Source organism: Protopterus annectens, chromosome 3.part0 (genome assembly GCF_019279795.1).
Source record: "Protopterus annectens isolate FY-2018-M chromosome 3.part0, PAN1.0, whole genome shotgun sequence".
Lineage (NCBI taxonomy): Eukaryota > Metazoa > Chordata > Ceratodontiformes > Protopteridae > Protopterus > Protopterus annectens.
In genome coordinates this window covers 105,517,871-105,539,023 of record NC_056731.1, presented here as the reverse complement: position 1 = coordinate 105,539,023, position 21,153 = coordinate 105,517,871, and positions in this window count along the sequence as shown.

Sequence of the window (21,153 nt, the reverse complement as noted above, 5' to 3'; positions counted from 1 at the left end):
GGTGTAGTTGAAGTCGCCCAGTAGGAGAGTGTTAGGTTGGACCCTAATATTCTCCAGGGTGCTTAGGAACGTGCAGCGTGAGTCTTGGGACATGGTTGGGGCCCTATAGCAGACTACGACCTGAATCGCTGTCTTACCCAATGTTAGCTGCACCTGAGGTATCTCTGATGCGTTCTGCTTAGCTACCAGTCTGGAGGTATATGCGTTTTTTTTGAATATGGAAACAGCACTGCCTTTGGAGCTTTATTCGAAGTTCTGGGGCCAAAAGGTATGGAATGAGTTATAGCCTGGTAGTGCAGGGGTGCTTTCTGCTACCTTGAACTAGATGTTCATAAGTTCATAGGTAGGTACTAGGCTACTGGCCCTAGGGCCTATATAAGCCTAGCCAAAAATGTACCCTGGCTTTCGCTACCCAAGAAAATTATTTTCCTGTGCCACTGTCGAGCAGAGCCACAGAAGTGATCCCCGGGGTGAATTTCTTATCTCCCATCCAATCATCAAGATTTTTCTTAAAGAGTGCTAATGAGGAGCTTTGTTTGATATAGATAGGTAGTTTGTTCCAGAGTATGGGAAGTCTCTGGGACAGTAATCTATCCCTCCAGCATGTTCTGTTTATTGTGGTGACAAGGTTTAGGTCCCTAGAGCATGTAGCTCGGAAGGATTGGGATTTCTTTAAGTGGAGCATGTCCAACAGCTCTGGGTTTGACATAGCTTTGTGTGTTAGGCAGAGATCACTTCTGAGTAGGCAATATGTGACAGAGTAAAGCTGCAGTTTTTTGAGACAGTCTGCGTAGGGCATCTGTTTGAGATCGGTAATCCTCTTTGTGAGGTATTTCTGCAGCCATTCCAGTTGTTGTAGATGTCTTGTGAGGTACATACCAAAAGGGGTGTTGTACTCTATAATGGATCTAATGAGTGATGAGTAGAGGGGAACAATGATCTCTTTTTTCCTGGATGAGAAACCTTTTGTGATGAGGTGTGCCACGTAGAAGGATTTCCTGACCACTGTGGTGATGTGATTATCAAAGGAGAGACTACTGTCCACCTGTGTCCCAAGGCCTCTTATCACACTTTCGCTATTAAGTAGACTACTGCTTATGTGGTAGTTCATGGGTACAGAGTTTTTACCAAAAGGGATGACAATGCACTTTTTGGCATTGAGCTTGAGGCCATGGCTTTGACACCAGGCATCTGTCTCAGCAAGGCCCTTTTGTAGGATGTCCTCATCTTTTGGAGTTTTGATTATGGCTCCTAGTTTGCAGTCATCTGCGAACTTCATTAGTCGAAGACCTTCTGTGTTAGCCTGTACTTCGGAGAAGTAGATACTAAACAGGAGAGGACCCAGGACTGAACTCTGTGGTACTCCACTTGTCACTGGTCTGAAGTTGGATTTGGAGTCTGCTAGTTTCATAGTGTGGGTTCTGTCAGTGAGCCAGTTGGCAACCCATTTTTGTGACATAGGGATTTATACCTAGTTTAATGAGTTTATCTATAATTCCAGAGTGGGGGATGGTGTTGAAAGCCTTGGCGAGATCTAGATAGGCTGTGTGAACCACCTTACCCTCATCTACGGCTTTGGTGACCACTTCAAAGAAATCTATCAGGTTTAGGAGACATGATCTGCCTTTTACAAACCCGAACTGGGTGGGGTCCTGAGTTGGAGATTACCAATGTTATTGTTTATAAGTTCCATGATGATACGTTCCATAGCCTTGCAGACCAGGCTCGTCAGGCTAATGGGGCGGTAGTATCCGGGGTCCGTGGTGGCTCCCTCTTTGTGGAGTGGGATACCGGTCGCTGTGCGCCATTCAGTGGGCACATAGCCTGAGGTGAGGCTATGATTGAACATGGTACTTAGGTGGGGTGCCAGTTCATTCTGTAGTTCATGTAGAATGCAGCCTGGGATGTTGTCAGGTCCCATGGATGCTGTGTTCTTGGCTTTGGAGAGTGTGTTTTTTACCTGTGCAGCTGTGATTACAGGAACTTTGCATTCTTCCGGTGTAGAGATGGGCCCTTTAGGGGATGAGAGGGGGGTAAAGTTAGCACTGAACCTATCTGCCAGGATGTTGGCAATATTAGTGCCATTGCACTGTAACTCAGAACAGATCTGAGTGTTGCCATTGAGATTCTTGACATAGCTATAGAATGCTTTGTGGTTGTCTTTAGAGTCAGTGGCGATTTTGTTTTCATAACTAGCTTTGGAGGATTTTATGAGGGATCTCACCTTCTTACTGAGGCTGACCAGGGAGTTTCTCCAATAATGTTATTTTACTCTTTTTTGCAACAGTTTCTTTCTTCTGTTGTAGAGTTTGTTTATGGCAGGGGACCACCAGATTGGCTTCCTTTTTTGAAGGATAGAATCTTGGTTCTGTTAGGGATTGCATGGTCCATGCACTTGTGTAAGTGCTTATAAAGTGCATTTGTGTAGGATTCAGCAGTCATACATCTATTGTCCATCAGCATGGGTGTTGTGAAGTTTGAGACTTCTGTCTTAAGAAGTGTGAAGTTGGCTTTGGAGAAATTTTTTACGGTGGTTTCCCTAATGGGGGGTGGGGGAGGGATGTGTAGGGTGATTAGCTTGTGGTCAGATCTGATCAACGAGGAATTGACCTCTGGTATGGAGCACCAGTTGCCCATGTTGGTAATAACCAGGTCTAGGATATTGCTAGCCCTGGTGGGGGTGTGGATAAGTTGATCCAAGGCATTGGAATTTATGAATTCCAGAAAACGTTGAACACAAGAGTTAGTACATGAGTAGTTTTCCCAGTTAATGGTGGGGTAATTGAAATTGTTCATTATTAGGATGTTAGGTTGTACCCTAATATTTTCCAGTGTATCAAGAAATGAGGAGTGGGAATCCTGAGGCATGGTGGGGGATCTGTAGCAAGCTACAATTTGGATTGTGGTCTTGCCCAGAGTTAGTTGCACTTGGATAATCTCGGATGCATTATGCTGAGCAACCAGCCTGGAGGTGTGGATATCCTTAATGAATATGGACACGCCTCCACCTTTAGTGTTTCGGTCCAGGTTAGGTGGCCAAAAGGTGTGGTATGAATTATAGCCTGGTAATGCAGGGGTACTCTCTGGAGCCTTGAACCAGGTCTCTGTCACTGCACAGATGTCGATGTTCTCCATTTTAAGGAGTGCTTTGAGTGAGTGCATTTTGAGGTTTAGACTTCTAGCATTGAGTAGCAATACCCTCAGATTCTGCTTGCTTGTACCTGTTACGGTGGTGAATTTGTCATTTGAACCTTGCCTAAAAAAGGCACTATAGGGGTGTCTAGAATCTTAGCCAGTATCCAGAATCCCAGGGGTGATAGGTGCAGGTCATCTCTGGCAAAGCATTGTGGTTTGTCGATCATGTCATGCCAGGCAGACAGATACTGGATCCCCTTAGAATGACACCAGAAGCTTAGCCAATTGTTGAAGTCAATCATTTTGTCCTTGTACTGTGGTATCATTCAGGGTGATGGCAGGATGCTAATCAGGGCTAGGGTCATACCTGCCTGGGCTACAAAATCGGACAGCTTCCATGTTATGGAAGTTGTTAGGTCTGCTTAGTCATTGGTTACTAACAGCTGTCACTTCAAAGAGACAGAAAGACAACTGACAGATACCAGCAGTTATTCATAACTGTTCTTAAATTTGTTGTTACATTGGTAAAAGAAATGTTTCGCTGTCCAAAAGTGAGATTATTTGCCAGTTTATTTATGTAGTGTCACAGCATAAATCATTCTTTTTCTTTGTATAACAGGTAATGTGAAATTATATTCTAAAGAGTTAGTTACTGGAAAAATCTTTACAACACTTGTAACCTTGGCAGGGCACAATCTCAAGAAATAAACTTACAGGAAGTGACCAATATTGAAAACTACAGAATCTGTGCTGATGAGCCATATCATGCAGGTTGAGACAAATTCCTTTCTAAAACAATGTGACGCATGAGTAAGGAAAGCTGTATAACCTTCATCATCTGTGACAGGTAAGCATGAGGAAATGGAAAAGATGTGACGTAAAGAAGGGTTTCTCCACATCTGACTAGGTGATATTACAGGGAAAAATGACTCTGTAGTAAGGCTAACTACACTAGAAACCAGTGTTTGCCTTTATCAGTAGTCAAAGAACAGGTGTTTACCAGCTATCGCAGGCAATGTGAGCACCATCATAATTCTGTTTACAAGGTTACTATCTGGGTATCAGAGAGGATAAGCTTACAGCAGGGGTGATACCATTAAGTAACATAACATGAAGTTGTGAGGCTGTAGTTTTCCAAGTGGTAGGAAGAAGAGTCACCAAAGACCACAAAAGATATTTAAAATGTTGTGTTAAAATGTAACAACATCAAGGCTAGTTTATTTGCTTTAAGAAATGTCAAAGAGTAAAGATTGGGAAGTGTGTTGCAGTTGTTGGCTGAACTAGAAAGATACTTGCAGTGCTATGACAGAATCACAATGAGGGAGAAGCAGGGTTATCGTGCAGGGAGGAGGGGCCAAGGGTGGGAGGGAGCAAAGGACAAACAATGGAGATTATGTATGTTTAGCAATGAGTTCATAGGTGCAGCACACTGGCAGTATTTTTGAAGAATGGCAAGTGGCAATCATGAATGGATCGTGTGACTGCAGGAAGCATGGCAGATTTCCTTCTATGAAAGACTCAAAGGGGCTATATGACAGAGATTATCAAGTTTGTAGTAATTTGCTTCCATTTTGGGGGGAGTTTGAAGTGACAAAACGATACATCTTTAATTATATTTTGGTATTTTTAGAGTCATTTAATTGCAGTCCTACTGATAACTTCAGCTTGCTGTTATGCATTTGTTGGAAATGTACTTGCTATTTCTCTGGAAATGTGTCCCTGTAAGGTACCTGTGGCAATAGAGCTAACAGAATATAGAATAATTTACAGTCTCACAATCAAATGACTGCCATACCAGTTTGGAAGTGATTGGGTAGTAATGTGCTACAGGCATTTCTGGTGTGAATTATGAATTAAAGTTGTAATTTCTTGAGAGTTTATCAGTAAGACATCTTATTATAGGAATATTAAAATAGTACAGACATAATTAGTCAAGACAGTAGTATAGCCTGACTGAGACTTATTCTGGCATCAGCCACTAGGTGGAGCCAAGCTTTACTGAATGCTAACAGCTGTGTCCCCCCCCCCCCCCAAAAAAAAGAAGCAACTACTTTAAGATAATGTACACATGTTGTTGACTAGTTTCAATAAGTCATTTTGACATGTCAGTAACTGTTTCATGCTTTACTAAAGGACAACCAATAATCAAGAGAAGCTGTCTGGTCTGACTGTTTTACTTCATTCACTCATTCTGACTTCCTTTAGTTGTCTAGAAATCCAGAAATCCCATTTCAGTTTCATGTTTTTATCAGAGCAGTAATGTTTCTTACTCACAGCTGACACTATTTTTACTTTCTGGTTTGGCAAACAAAGAACTTCCTCTTTAGACTTGTGAATATTTTCAGAATCACTCTTTCTCTTGTTTTCTCTTTAAATCATCAAACATGTTAAATCTTGAGCTATACACAGATATCTCCACAGTCTGCTGCTGTTAATATGTTGCAAGACTTCACTGGTCTGCACACTGACAAAAATATGGAGGGAAGGGGAAATTGGGACTCAGCGTACAATTTTAGCAATTCTCCTTACCGGAAATAATAAAAAGCATGTTATCTTTTGCTATTCATGTGTTGTATGTTATGTTGAAGGATTAGGAGAGATGGAGTGACCTGATTGCTTGAACAGAAGGTTCCATGAGGCCTGTGCAGGAAGCTGTAGCTGCCTATCACTGATTTGAACTTCCACTATTCCAGTGTCAGTTAATGACCTTAGCTAACAATAGCTTCAAGAAATGTGATAGGTGTTGCCATATGCTCTTGATTTTTTATAGCCAAAGCTCCTTTATCCCATAAAGCACATCTCCCCATAAGATTACATAAAAGAGGGCAAAGCAGTTCCTATAGTCTTAGTTGTGTGATCATCTGTTCTATATGACTATCTTTGGCAAGAGGACTATATATATATATATATATATATATATATATATATATATATATATATATTAATAAAGTAAAAAGACAAGACAAATATATGTCCAAAAAACTTACTTTTATTAAAATACAAGCAACAAACAATTACTTAAGTGCAGTGCAAGTAACCAAATCTGAAACAGCTGAACCTGCAAGATGTAATATACTGATTTTTGTAACTTCTTTTATAGCTGAGGTTATCTATTGCATCTACATTTTACAACCAGGATTAGGGGGAGATAGCTTTTTTAACAGAGTGCTTTCTTGCAGAATACTTAAGTGCTTGTTATAAAATTTTATTTATTAAGATAAATGTAATTATTATTATTGTGATATTTGGAAAATAATAAAAAATATCTGAGTAAAAAAAAAAGAATGCTTAAGTGCTAGGTGAACAGCTGCAAGAGAGGAGGGGTAGAAACATGTGATACTTCGATATGCACAATCTATATTTGTTATGCATTACAGTAAACCCACACAAGCACCAATGCTGCTAGTTGAACATGGGTCATTCAGACTATAGTAAGACCTTCATCCCTCTAAGCCATGGGGCCTGGCGGTTTACCTATGAGCAAGTGAAGCACACAAAAGATGAATACCAAAATCAGTTAGTCAGATATCTGAAAAACACACTTTTTATGAGGCAGAGAAGGTCCCCCGCATTCCTCATGTGGGGGCTCTGCCTCTACTCCCCTCCAAATTATATATAACAACTGCACATTCATTGTAAAAAGGACAAAAAGGTGGAATCCCCCATAAGCGTTCCACTGTCTCACACAATATAACACATTACGGTGAAACTCACTGCAATGTTAAATTTTCAAAGTGAAAGTCCTTTGCAGAAAACTGGTCATTAATCTATAAGATATGTGGGGCTGGGCTAACTCCTTTTGAATTTTGTTAGTGCATATCTTCTAAACAACAATTATTTTGAGTATTAAGCTTGAAAATAGATTATCACGTATTTTCCTTTGTTCAAGATCAAAATTGCATCTCCAGGATACACTTTCTATCCGAGGTGTGAAAATGGTCATCTGTGAGTAACAGCTCAGACTTGAAAGATTGATCTGGAATGTATTGCTTCATTTCCAGAAGTTTTAATAGCCTTTTAGCTAGATTACTAAAATTAGAATCTGTAATTATTTACTTTTTCCTCAAAGCACTAAATGTTTTAGATGCAGTGACAAAATGCCTCTATTTATGGATGTGCCACTGCCAAATAATATACTACAATATATTATGTAGAAATGCCATAGCTAAAGGTACTTTACTGGTTTAGCTAGAAGATGATCTTCCTCTGACTGCTACAGCTTCTAAAAGAACTACATCCACCATTCAAACCATCTCAAATATCATATGCATATTCATTATGCTCTGTCCCCAAGAAATAAACACCGGCATTAAACCATTGGAAAAACTGACTGGCTACTTGCAAAACAACATGCTGACTTTCTACTTTTTTAAACTTACCAAGAATGAGGCCTTCCCCTAACAGCATCCAGGCTATTCAGACATGCACCAACGTACAATTTTAAAAGTCTTAACCACTCAGGTGCATGCCTCCAAACATCCCAAACTAGACTTCACTGCACAAACCCTGCTTTCTCAGTCTTTGTTCTGCAGCTGTGGGAATTTCTCTCTTCTTTTCTTAAAGATCATTCCTCTTACCCCATTTTTCAATAAGAACTAAAAGCACATTACAAAAACTCTAAGAAAATGCAACTGCTCTCTCTCTTTCTCTGGTTATATAAGTTAACCCTTCCCTTCCCTACCTCCCTGTACATACCTTGTTCTGACTCTGTATTTTTTATTCTGATACTTTCAGCGTGCCAGCTCTGATATCCACTCTGTATGTAATGCATAAATATATTGCGTTTATACCCTCAAGCCAGCTCTGATATTCACCTTGTATATAATATATGCATATATATTGCATTTTGTCTTTCACTTTGTATATAATGTCATGTATCTATTGTGTTTATCCCAGGCTGTGGCTGAGATGGGTCCAGTGGGATCAGTGTTCTGCCCTGGCTAACAAATCCAAAGTAATTAAATAAGCATGTGTCAGATGGAAGGAAATAATACTTGATTTAATGGAAAATTGATACGGGGATCAGCAATATTGCAGCAATGGGTACAGACAGGACAGAGAGGGATTAAAGCAAATAAAATGTCTATATATGCGGCACTCATTGTTGGCGTACATAATGGAAAAGTGCTTTGTCATAAGTAAAACTTCATGTTTGGGTGGGATTATTATTTAACGATGGCTTACAGTAAGCTTTCCCTCTTTCTGTAGCCTCCGATCATCACTGTGTGAATTACATTTACAATCACAATTAGTTATATGCCTTCAGAAAAATTGACATGATTAGCATGAGAAGCTGTCAGACAGTCTGGGATGATGTTGTATAATGTCACCAATGTGAAATGATCAAAAATGGTGCTGAATAAAAAACATTTCAGTATTGCTTTAGCAACATTCAAAAGTAAGACTGAGTGTATATGCGTGTGTGTGTGTGTGTGTGTGTGTGTGTGTGTGTGTGTGTGTGTGTGTGTGTGTGTGTGTGTATGTGTGTGCTTCAGTGTGTGGGTTTTTGTCTGTGTGGATGTGCATGTGTGTGTGTGTGTGTGTGTGTGTGTGTGTGTGTGTGTGTTTGTGTGTGTTTGGTTGTAAGGGGGGAAGAAAGCTTCCTCTATCATCCCCCACTGTCCTCTATACCGCTGAACTTAAAATAACTCCGATGTCACTACAAATGGAGAAGCCCTGTGATGTACCAATCATGTCTGAGGAATGTGAACAACACTTACAGTAAAACATTTCCTGTTAGACAAACCTTTTTGGTCAGAAGGTACCAAACAGTTTTTTTTTAGCTTTGGTATGGTAAATAAATTCTATTCTCTCAGAATAATATTCCTTTATTTAATTTCTGAGGACTATGCACAAGTCGTATCGTTAATAGAAAACCCTGCTTAAAATTACAAGTTTGCTTGTGCATTGTTTTACGTTGACCTGCAACAAGAAAAATATTTTTAGTATTGTATTGATTAAGTAATGTACTAATTAAGCAAGAAGACCTTTTTAAAGCTCTATGGAACCTTCTTCAAGGCATAAAAATTTGCCTAATGTCATCTCAAACTGGAAAGTTAGTCACATTCCTCTGACTTGATCACTGAACTTCAGTTTTTTTTTTGTAAACTGTTCAATAGGATTTGTTGGAAATAAAAATACTTAAAGACTGCGAATCATAAAAATTTTATCTATGGAGTTAAGTAGCTTTTCTCAATGGAGATGAATGATTTGTGGGACTCAGACATACATTGCAACTCTTTTTCACAAAAATTGTGATAAATCATCAAAATTCATAGTATGCACTCAGAAAGACTAGAAGTACAGAACATAGTCTAATTAAATGGATTAATGTTTGTAATGTCTGGGGACTACATAGCCTAATTTTTGTTAATGTATGCTTTAAAATACCAGTGCACAATGTGGTTTATATCCTTTCTGTACTTCACCTGGTAATGTGTGAGATGACCTATTCTAGTTGGGCTGACATGAACCAGGGTATGTGAAAACTGTACCCATGCAAATATTTCCCAAAGACAAACATAAGGGGAAGTACTTTATACACAGCATAAGGAAGATCACAAGTAGACACGAGGGTATTGAATGGCAGTGTTAAGGATGCACCTATCTGAGTATGTAGGTACTGTAAGTCCTGATTTGAAAGACTGTTGAGTTCAAAGAAAGGAGGAATCTGAGATCTGAATACATGAGTATGAAAGCTGGATGTTACTGACTTACAGAAAGTGATGAGGTTAACTTTAGAGCCCCTAAAGACCAAAGCACTCACTGGCCCCATAACACTGGTGTGAATAAAGAGGGCAGAGTTTGTTAAACCAACCAACTCAAAGACACTTGGTGATGGCCGATTTAATGAGACACTTCTGAAGATTTCCCAGTTGTATGGGGACATAACAGTAAATACATGAGCCAATGGCAGCATACTTTAATAGGTTTGTGCAACCAATCATTATCTTGCAACGATAATATTTTTGAAGGAGGTCTCAGTCTCTGATTCAATCAAAACATGCAGCATGTATATTTTTTTGTTATAAATAGCTGATTGTAAACTGCCTGCTTGCTGCTTTAGCCATGAGATGACTGCTATTTCTACTTCAAATCTGAGAGATTTGGGTATAATCTGGGTCTGTGTGAACTCCATGAGAAATGTCCTTTATATATATATAGAGCATGAGGAGTAGTTATGCATACCCACCATTATGCACTGCCAATGCTTCACACAAAGCCTAGCATGGAAAATGTAAAAGGTTATACATTTAGACTATTGGTTGTGCAGTGAATGGTATCCTCTTGCTTAATGGTAAACATCTTCAAATGATGGGAAATTGATTGTGTTATGCATGAACTGGCATTAGAAGTTGAAGAAATAGCTGCCAGACAGATGAACCAGACCAATGGATCTTCTGCAACAATTTCTGATCTCTTGACTTGCTTGAAGACATGATGGAGTCTGACTGAGGTTCTTTCATTTGATTTCAGGCTATAAGCTTTCTACACCAAACAGATCCATAAAGACAAAAAGTGTTCTTTGATTCAAGGCACTTGAACCACAACCATAATGTTCCACTGCATCTTCTTTGTCTGTGTTTTGGATTACCAAAACAGTGAAAATGTTTTGAGGAACACAAGAAAGATGGAGTTTAAAGTAATGAGTGAACGCAAAATGAAAATGGCTGCTAATCAGTCTGTTTCCCTCTGTGTTAAGGACAAAGTCTGCCTTAGCCATTAAATCCCTAAAGAATTTAGGTGTAAAACTGCTGCTCTGGTTCTCACCTTGTATGGAACAACAGACATGTCAATCTATAGAGCAAAGATAGAACTTTTTCTTCAAAAAAAAGATGCAAAGCTCCTAGTGCAGACTGATAGCCAAGCCAACAGCCTGGGATGGTGGTGAGGAATTGTGACATTTTGAAGACTTTTTTTCCTCTGCTAACAATTTTAAATGCAGGTCAGTCTTAGCACTGGACACCCCATATCACTCCACATACAGAAAAAAATTCCAGTCTCCAAATTATACTCTGAAATAGAATGCATCCTAAAGATAGTCTGTGTACCTCAGGGCCAGGCAAAACTTTTCAACTTACCAGTCACCAGTCAAATTACCACATAAATACCTGACACTAACATTGGTCTGCCTGTCTGTCTGGCTTTAAGACCTCCATATGGAACGAGAGTCTCCCTTGTGGTCGTGGGGATGGGATTTGGTACTGTCACCACCCAAGTCAGGGAATTTTATTAAATTTTTATCTGACAGTTAGTGCAGAAGATTAATGGTAAGATATGTCAATACACTGCTTCCTGTAGTCCAGGGGTTGACTCCATCGGCTTCCAATTGTCTTTCCTGTAACTTTTGAGCAAGTCATTTAACCAGACATTGCACTGGGGCAAATGGAAACTTAGGCTTGGCCCTACAGTGGTCTCTTGGACTGCATGCCTGATAACTAACTGTGACGTATGACCTTCCTGTGGTGTTCTTTGTATGTGCATACTACATTGATTAATGTTTTCTGCTTTCTCTGGTTCTCTTTATGAGTTCACTGGTGAATGGACTTTAATATGATTACAAAACAAAGCATTACCTCCCTCATATGGGGAGATTCTCCCCTCACACCCTCACAACTTTAAACTAAACTAATTTTGAGATCACACAAGCTTTGGGAGTAAGGAAAACTGCCTTACCTTTGCAATTATGTGATATCACTGAATTAACTAGATAGTGTTTGACTAAAAACAGAAGTTCTTTGAAAACATGAGTATTTCCACTCCTCTTAATTACAGAATAATATTTACTATATATCCCATCTTGCTGCACCCCTGGATTACCATCTAAGTCATTTTTAGATCTCCTGACACTTGCATTACCTATTTCTACATCATTTTAAGATAAGATACAGCACTATGCATCTCCTTCTCTAGAATACAGGGTAACTCTTAGTCTCTAGTAAGTATCTTACCACTTTATCACCCTTTTAATTCCATCTGCAGCATATCGGTCCTCTGCTACCATAACAGTATTTTTGTTTTTTTGAATCAGCTGACTCTGGGTAGATGTCAAAGATGTATGAAATGTTGCAGCATAAATCTTGCTATACATTAGAAAGCAGCCTAATGTTTGTTCACCTTTTTGCTGATCAGGTTAGTCCTACTATGCCTGTAACCTCTGTTCAGGGTATACCTATGGTGGTATTTATAATGAATGGGAGTATTTGTACAACACATGAAGACAATTCCCTTAATCGTTCAGTATCAGGGGCATACTGTAGGCTGCCTTTCCAGTAGAATGGTAGTTTCCTAATTGCAGCATATTTTGGGGAGACAAAATTGCAGTGAATATTAAGGAAATAGTAGAGTATACAGCAAGAGAATTAACAAATGACTCACTGCTGGAATTAATGGAAGTCTTGGACATGTAAGGTAGAAAGCCCAAAAAGATGTGGTGCAACTTAATGGATAGAGTTATATAACAGGTCACAGAAAATGAAAAGGAACAGTATTTCACAGAGACTAATGTAGCATTCAGGACCGAAGTCAGGTTGGAAAAGGACACTATATCATCAGGTAAGGTGTATTTGGGCCATTGCATGAAACATGAGCTAGCCCTTTGTTTGGGGGGGATGTTTGAGAGAGACAGAGTGAGAGAGAGAGAGAGAGAGAGAGACAGAGTGGTGTTCTTGATGTTGCTGATCAAAGTGTAGTGATCATATTTTTGCCTCAGAAGAAACACAGGTAATGTATCGTACATGACAGATGTTACTTTTGTATGGATGTGATTCAGACACTGCAAATTAGCATACAGACATATAGGAGGGGAGAATATTGTTTCCTCTTGGGCAAAAAAAACGAAAAAAAAAAACACGTGTGATATTAGTTACAAAGAATTTACAATTTTCAGTAAGCTTGTGGGGCAGTTTGACTAGTAACATAGAAAGAAAACATGGAGTAAACTTATGTGATATAATCTGGCTATCATATAGATAATGAAAGCATATATACAGTAATGAAATTGTGTTATTTTAGAAAAAAAAAAGGTTAGCATACCTTTAAATATATTTTCTGGCTAATCCAATTGGATTTACAGGAAGACTATTTAATTGATGGATGTGTAGTGTTTTTTGTACGTCTGAAGAAGCCAGTAGGTGAAAGCGCTAACGTGTTCAAATAAACTAGTTTTTATCAGTACGAACGTCTCCAGAACTGTTACTTGCAACATATATACTTGCATCTTATTACAAGTACTTTTGGTCGCTGTAATTACCAGTATCTTATTACAAGCATTCTGCCTGGAACTCCACGGAAACTTTTGGAAGTGGCTATTGTGATTATTTTCTTTTATTTCGTGGGTTCCGTGCTCCGTTGGCTTGGTGCACTCCTTTGTGTGTTATACGATAAATCTACATCTGTTAACCAGTCTCTTTTTGATATCATGTCTTTTTTAGATGATGTGTTGCTTTTAGGTACATTATGACTAGTTCGGTCATTAAACTCTAAAGACCCTGACTCCGAATCTCTTACTACTTGTTCCTATGCCATGGCAATTATTGACAAGATTGTAATGAACATCTCAGAAACAGCCTGAATATTAACTCCACTATTAATTTGGATCACGTATGATCTTGTTGCTGATTTGGTTACAGTAACACTTGTTGTCTCCAATCTTCCTTCTCCATCTAATGCATGATGAATAGTCTGACCTCAGTTCAAGTCAGGCAAGGAATGGAATGAATATCATTTATCATAGAAAACAGTTGCTGTTGCATGCAGATTTGGTAATTTGGTCCTTTTGTTTAATGTTATATGAAATAGTCATCAGACAACTCAACATTTGTTGTGCTGGACTGACTCTGGTTGCACGGTGTGATGTTGCCTTTAGGATATATGTGGATCTGTCTGGTTAAGGACTAACTGACTCTGGTTGCATGGTGTGATATTAAATTTAGGATATATGTGGATATGGCTGGTTAAGGACTGACTGACTCTGGTTGCAAGGTGTGATGTTGCCTTTAGGATATATGTGGATCTGGCTGGTTAAGGGCTGACTGACTCTGGTTGCACGGTGTGATATTGCCTTTAGGATATATGTGGATCTGGCTGATTAAGGACTGACTGACTCTGGTTGCACGGTGTGATGTTGCCTTTAGGATATATGTGGATCTGGCTGGTTAATGACTGACTGACTCTGCTTGCACGGTGTGATGTTGCCTTTAGGATATATGTGGATCTGGCTGGTTAAGGACTGACTGACTCTGGTTGCACGGTGTGATATTGCCTTTAGGATATATGTGGATCTGGCTGGTTAAGGACTGACTAACTCTGGTTGCACGGTGTGATGTTGCCTTTAGGATATATGTGGATCTGGCTGGTTAAGGACTGACTGACTCTGGTTGCACAGTCTGATGTTGCCTTTAGGATATATGTGGATCTGGCTGGTTAAGGACTGACCGACTCTGGTTGCACGGTGTGATGTTGCTTTTAGGATATATGTGGATCTGGCAGGTTAAGGGCTGACTGACTCTGGTTGCATGGTGGGATGTTGCCTTTAGGATATATGTGGATCTGGCTGGTTAAGGACCGACTGACTCTGGTTGCACGGTGTGATATTGCCTTTAGGATATGTGTGGATCTGGCTGGTTAAGGACTGACTGACTCTGGTTACACGGTGTGATATTGCCTTTAGGATATATGTGGATCTGGCTGGTTAAGGATTGACTGACTCTGGTTGCACGGTGTGATGTTGCCTTTAGGATATATGTGGATCTGGCTGGTTAAGGACTGATTGACTCTGGTTGCAGGATGTGATGTTGTCTTTAGGATATATGTGGACCTGGCTGGTTAAGGACTGACTGACTCTGGTTGCATGGTGTGATATTAAATTTAGGATATATGTGGATCTGGCTGGTTAAGGACTGACTGACTCTGGTTGCACGGTGTCATATTATCTTTGGGATATATATGGACCTGGCTGGTTAAGGACTGACTGACTGGTTGCACGGTGTGATGTTGCCTTTAGGATATATGTGGATCTGGCTGGTTAAGGACTGACTGACTCTGGTTGCACGGTGTGATATTGCCTTTAGGATATATGTGGATCTGGCTGGTTAAGGACTGACTGACTCTGGTTGTACGGTGTGATATTGCCTTTAGGATATATGTGGATCTGGCTGGTTAAGGACTGGCTGACTCTGGTTGCACGGTGTGATATTGCCTTTAGGATATTGGTTGCACGGTGTGATATTGCCTGTAGGATATATGTGGATCTGGCTGGTTAAGGGCTGACTGACTCTGGTTGCACGGTGTGATATTGCCTTTAGGATATTGGTTGCACGGTGTGATACTGCCTGTAGGATATATGTGGATCTGGCTGGTTAAGGGCTATATTAGATATTTGTACTGCTTTCAGCATCACCATCAGCTGCAAATTGCGAGGAACTGACATTTATGTGGACAAACTTATACTCTTTCATAAAGTTTTGAAACTCCATGGACATAATTGAGCTCTCCACTGTCTATCTTACTGTTTCCTGAGTAATATAACTAGGTAATTTTTCCTTTTACTGTCACATAGATTCATAGGTCCATAGGTGTTTACTAGGCTAATGACCACAGGGGCCATTTTTTTAAGCCTAGCCATGCATCCCAAATCTCTGAGGAGTTCTGATACCCTTGATAAGTGTGCGCAGGGGTATGGAAGATGAACCATTTACAGGTTATTTGTGATCATTAGAGAAATAGGTGCCAAACCAGGGATGGATTTCCGGTTTCCCATCCAATTGTCCAAGTTGCAGTTGAATTGGGTTAGGGAGGAACTCTGCTTCACATAGATGGGGAGCCTGTTCAATACATGCAGTAATCCCTGAGATACAGACCTGTCTCTCCAGCAGGACCTATTTATATCACAGGGAAGTTTTAAGTCTTTGGAATGGGTAATTCTGGTGCTGTTTATTTTGTGGATATGCAGGAGGTCCATCAGAGTAGGGTCTGACAATGCCTTGTATGCCAGATATAGATCTCCCCTCAAAAGCCTGCAGGAAACAGAATACAGGGATGGGGATTTGAGGCAGTCTGCATTGAACATTTTCCTTATGCCCTGTATTCTTTCAGTGAGGAATCTCTGTGGACATTTCAATTGTTGGATATGCCTGGTTAGGTATATACGAAAGGGGGCTTTGTACTCAATTATATGTCTGATGAATGCTGAATACAGTGGAACAATGACTTCCTTTGACTTAGATGCCATACGTTTGTTGTAGACACATGATGGTCAAAGGCTAGACTACTGTCTGTGTATGTCCCTAAGTCCCTAACTACTGGGTCAGCTCTAAGGGGTGTGTTGTCAATATGATAATTACCAGGGATGGATGACTTCCCAGAGGATACTATTATGCATTTATTGGCATTTCATTTTAGTCCATGGCTCTGACACCAGTTGTTTGTCAGTGTCAGCCCCTCCTGGAGAACATTTGTGTCAGTGTGAGATTCGATGACAGCTACTAATTTGCAATCATCTGCAAATTTAGTCAGCCAGAAACCACTGACAGTGGCCTTGACTTCTGAGAAGTAAATGCCTAAAAGGAGCTGTCAAAGGACTGATCCCCGAGGGACTCCACTTGTGACTGGCCTCTTTGTAGAGGTAGACTTCCCAATTCTAACTTCCTGGGTCCTGTCTGTGAGCCAGTTGGCTATCCACCAGGTGCCATATGGGTTTGTACCTAATCTCTTGAGTTTGTCAACAATGCCCGAGTGGGGTTTTGTGTCAAATGCCTTGGCCAGGTCAAGGTAGGCAGTGTGAATGATTTTGCCCTCATCCATTGGTTTGGTGACCTTCTCAAAGAAGTCCACCATGCTGAGTAGGCATGATCTGCCCTTGACGAAACCAAACTGGATTGGGTCCAGTGTCTGGAGGTTTACTATATTTCTTTTGATCATCTACATGAAAATTCTTTCCATGGCTTTACATATAAAACTAGAGGAGACTGATGGGCCTGTAGTTGCCAGGGTCTGTAGATGGCCCACCTTTGTGGAGAGGGATGACTGTTGCCTTTCTCCAGTCATGAGGCATGGAAGCTGTTTGGAGGCTACAGTTAAATAGTAATTCCAGATTACCTGCTAGGTCATGTTTCATGCTATTAAGAAGGCATCCTGGGATATTGTCTGGGCCCATTGATGCAGTGTTCTTGGTCTTATAGAGAGCATTAAGGAACTGTTCCCTAGTGACAGTAAGGGGAATTATATTTGATGATATTTCCTAAGGTAGGAAAGGTTGACGGGGAGAGAGGAGTAAAGTTTGGAGCTGAATTTATTAGACAGAAGGTTTGTTGTAGCTTCTGGCTCAGTATAGGTGGCTCCATTTACAATTTGCTCTACACACAATTGTGTATTGCCTTTGAGGTTGCAGACATAGCTAAAGAATGCTTTGTGGTTTTCCTTGGCCTAAGAGGCCAAATGTACCTCAAATATGGGTAGACTTTATTTGTCCTCTGAGCTGTTTACTGCACCTCCTAATTTTTGCCATGATTTTCTTCTTCCTGTTATATAGTCTATTTATTTTGTGATTCCACCAGGGTGGCTTGTTTTTTTTTTTTTAGTTACTTCTGTACTTCTTCCTTGTGGGTACAGCTGCCTCTATGCAGCTATAAACATGCTTGTACAGGGTTTCTGTGAACAGTTCTGCATAGACAGCAATGTTCTCAGGGTTTATGGGGGCTTGACATTTTGCCAGGTTTTCACATAATAACAAGGAGGTTAGCCTTAGAATAGTTCCTAAATATTCCAGGTTTAGCTCTGAGCCCAGGCTTTATTTTTACTTAAAAGGAGACCATTTTGTGCTCTGACCTTACCAGGGAAGGCATTTCAGTATGGAGTGTGCAGCACTCTCCCATATTAGTGAGGACCAGATCTAGTATGTTTACACCTCTGGGTGGTGTATTATCTGGTCCAGGGAGTTTGTGTTTAGAAAATTCAGGAATCTCTGTGCATGTACGTTTGGTGTCATATAGGATTCCCAATTAATACTGGAGTAATTAAAGTCACTAATAAATATGGTATTAGGTTGGATGGTTAGTGTTTCTATTAAGTTTAAAGACATGGTATGGGTTTCCTGTGCCATACAGGGGGACCTATAGCTTACAAAAAAGTGGTATTGGATTTTGCTTATAGTGATTTGAACATGGAGCAGCTCAAGTGCATTGTCCTGTCTGACTAGCCTTGAAGTATATTTATCTTTGATGTAAATAGAGACACCTCCACCTTTAGTCCCTGCCTGTGAAATAGCTGTCCTAAATGTGTGGTGGAAGAAATTATAACCTAGCACTGTTGGTGTGCTCTATTATGCAGCTTTAAACCAGGTCTCAGTGACCACAAAAACGTCAGCGTTCTGTAGGGTAAAAAGAGCTTCTAGGGAGTGGAGTATTTTGTTTAGACTCCTGGCACTGAGCAGTAATACCTTTAGATTTCCTTGGTTTTGATTTGCTATGTCAGAAGTACTTTCAGTTTGGCATTGCCTAAAAAAGGGCTCTATGGAGGAAGACAATGTTTTAGCTAATATTCAAAAGCCTAGAGGGGAGAGGTGCAGACCATCCCTGGCAAAGCAGCATGGTATGTTGACCATCTCCTTCCATGCTGACAAATATTGCACCCCCGTAGAATGACACCAGAAACTAAGCCAATAATTAAACTCAATCATCTTTTTTCATATTGTGGCATTATCCTTGGAGAAAGTATAAGGCTGCTCAATGCTAGGCTCATACCACCCTGAGACACATATTCCGAGAGCTCCATGATGTCTCTCTTCATATAGTCTAGGGAGGTATGTCTCGGGTCATTTACACCCACATGGACTATGACTGAGTCATACTGGTAATTGTGGTCAAATGACCCGAGTGCCTGTGTAATGTGGTAGATCCTAGACCCTGATAAGCAACTGACTGTGACTTTCTCCTTACTCAGCCTGGTGAGAGGGACATAAGTGTGCCTCACTATGAAGTCTCTAATGACTAGAATGTTAGATTGTGTGGTGACTTGCCTTAAGGGCTTAGAGGCAGAGGCTCCATGAGATGTAGCTCTATGTGATGATGTGGGTGTTGTTTTGAAAGTGCATTTGGGGCTGCTGAGGATATTTGTTCTGTGTACTTCTTCTAGGAGGTCTTTGTGGTTTAGGAAGGTTACAGTTAAGTGCCTCAGCATATATGGGTTAATATGTCTGCTTTGAATTGTGTGTGATGGGTGCAGCTTGTGTACTACTGACACCTTATTCACATTAGGAGTACTTCTGTGAGAGCTTTGCCTCCAGTTACATTATGTAAATACATCTCTCACATACCATATCAGTTTGAGAATTAACTGGTTGTCAGTAAACATGAGGCAATTTCTACATTGCCTCAGGATGCTCATATCCACCAAACCAGTAACAGAGACAGTAGGAAAGTTCATATCCATGACAAGAGACCCTTTTTTATTGATTAGACAGTTGGAGTGAGAATATCAGTCACTGTCAGGAGTATCCGGTTTGCAACTATGGGGACAGTGCGTGTCACTGCAAACTAGTTGCCCTGTGTACAACTAGGTATTGGAGACATTTTCAGTTGTTCAACACTACATTGTGGATCTATTACTGGACTGAACTATAATTTTAATAACATATAAAGGTAATCACTGGCTACTTTCCTTGTGTGGTGGTGAGCTGTCTGTTTCCAGTTTGTGGTGAAGTAAATTTTCAATTGTGCCTTTATAGAAAAAATGTCACTTGAGGTGTCTGAGTCTATACAGAGCACTGCCAAACACTTGAAGGGAAACTAATACGTAGACCCTAAAAATTTAAGGATGAAGTATTTAGGCAGATATTCTGAAGTTAGAAACAAATCAAGCAGTACTTAACTGAAAACAAAGAATTAGCTTGTCATGAATGATGAAAAGACAGTAGTCGCATGAATGGCTACTGCCTGGATACTGCTAATGCAGGTCTCACCACAGCTTCACTCTGTTGGCATACAATGCTCCTTTGCTTCTTCTCTCACCAGAAGCAAAATGTTAGCACCAGTCTCAAGATGAGGAGCAGGCCACAGCCTATTTAGTGATCCACAGTCTTGTCCCAAATGATGCAAGGGTCTGTAGGCTTGTTGTAGCCTTCTCCTGGTAGATGCCTTGAATAGCAACCAGACCAATCAGGAAAGTTAAGCACCAACACTCTCCAACCAGAAACAGTCAGTAATCAATTAACTCTGCTCCTTCTCTTACCAGGACCAGAATTTAAGCACACACTCCAAGCTGTCACCTATAAAGCAGTTATTAGGCTTTCTGGTGATCAGCAGTCTCCAGGAAACAACATCCCTGCACTCCTTCCCTCACCAGGAGAAAACAGAAGCACTAATCCCAAGATGACTCCTGAGAGGCAGAATGTGGGCTCTCCAATGTCTGGTGGTCTTGCAATAGATGTTTAAAGGTAAGGTGAAAAAATGGGTTAATGTCCTAAACATGGTAGTGTACACTAAGCAATTAGATATGAAAGTGGGTAACTTAAGTTTTAGCTGTCTAAGTGGAGAGACATTATTTTAAGAGCAAGATAGACTGAAAGAGGGTGAGCACTTTTGTATTCTGGTACTATGAAATACAGTGGGATGGCCAATAAATTTAAATAGTTGAAGGGGAGTGATTTCACAAAATGATAGTTTTGTGCTTACTCACTCCAGCAAGTGAAGGAGATATATGGTCAAATTAATGTAAGGGGGAAGTGTTAGAAAAATGTGTATTTGAATATATGAAAAATGCTAGTTTAGAAGCAAAGTAGTATATAATGCATTTTATTCTATTAATCATATAGTAGAGAGGATTAATTCATGTTTAAATGTAAGTAGTTTTGAAACTGCAGTGTGGCTTGAAGCAAGCTGACCTTCGACCCTGGCAGATGCTAGCTTAGCAAGTTTTAATGTTTATACTTTTCACAAGTGATTATCTGCTGGGTCAGGAAATTAAATGTGTGAAATAATGAAATCTTCTGCTCTTTCCTGCTGGGATGATTTGGCCTTGTAT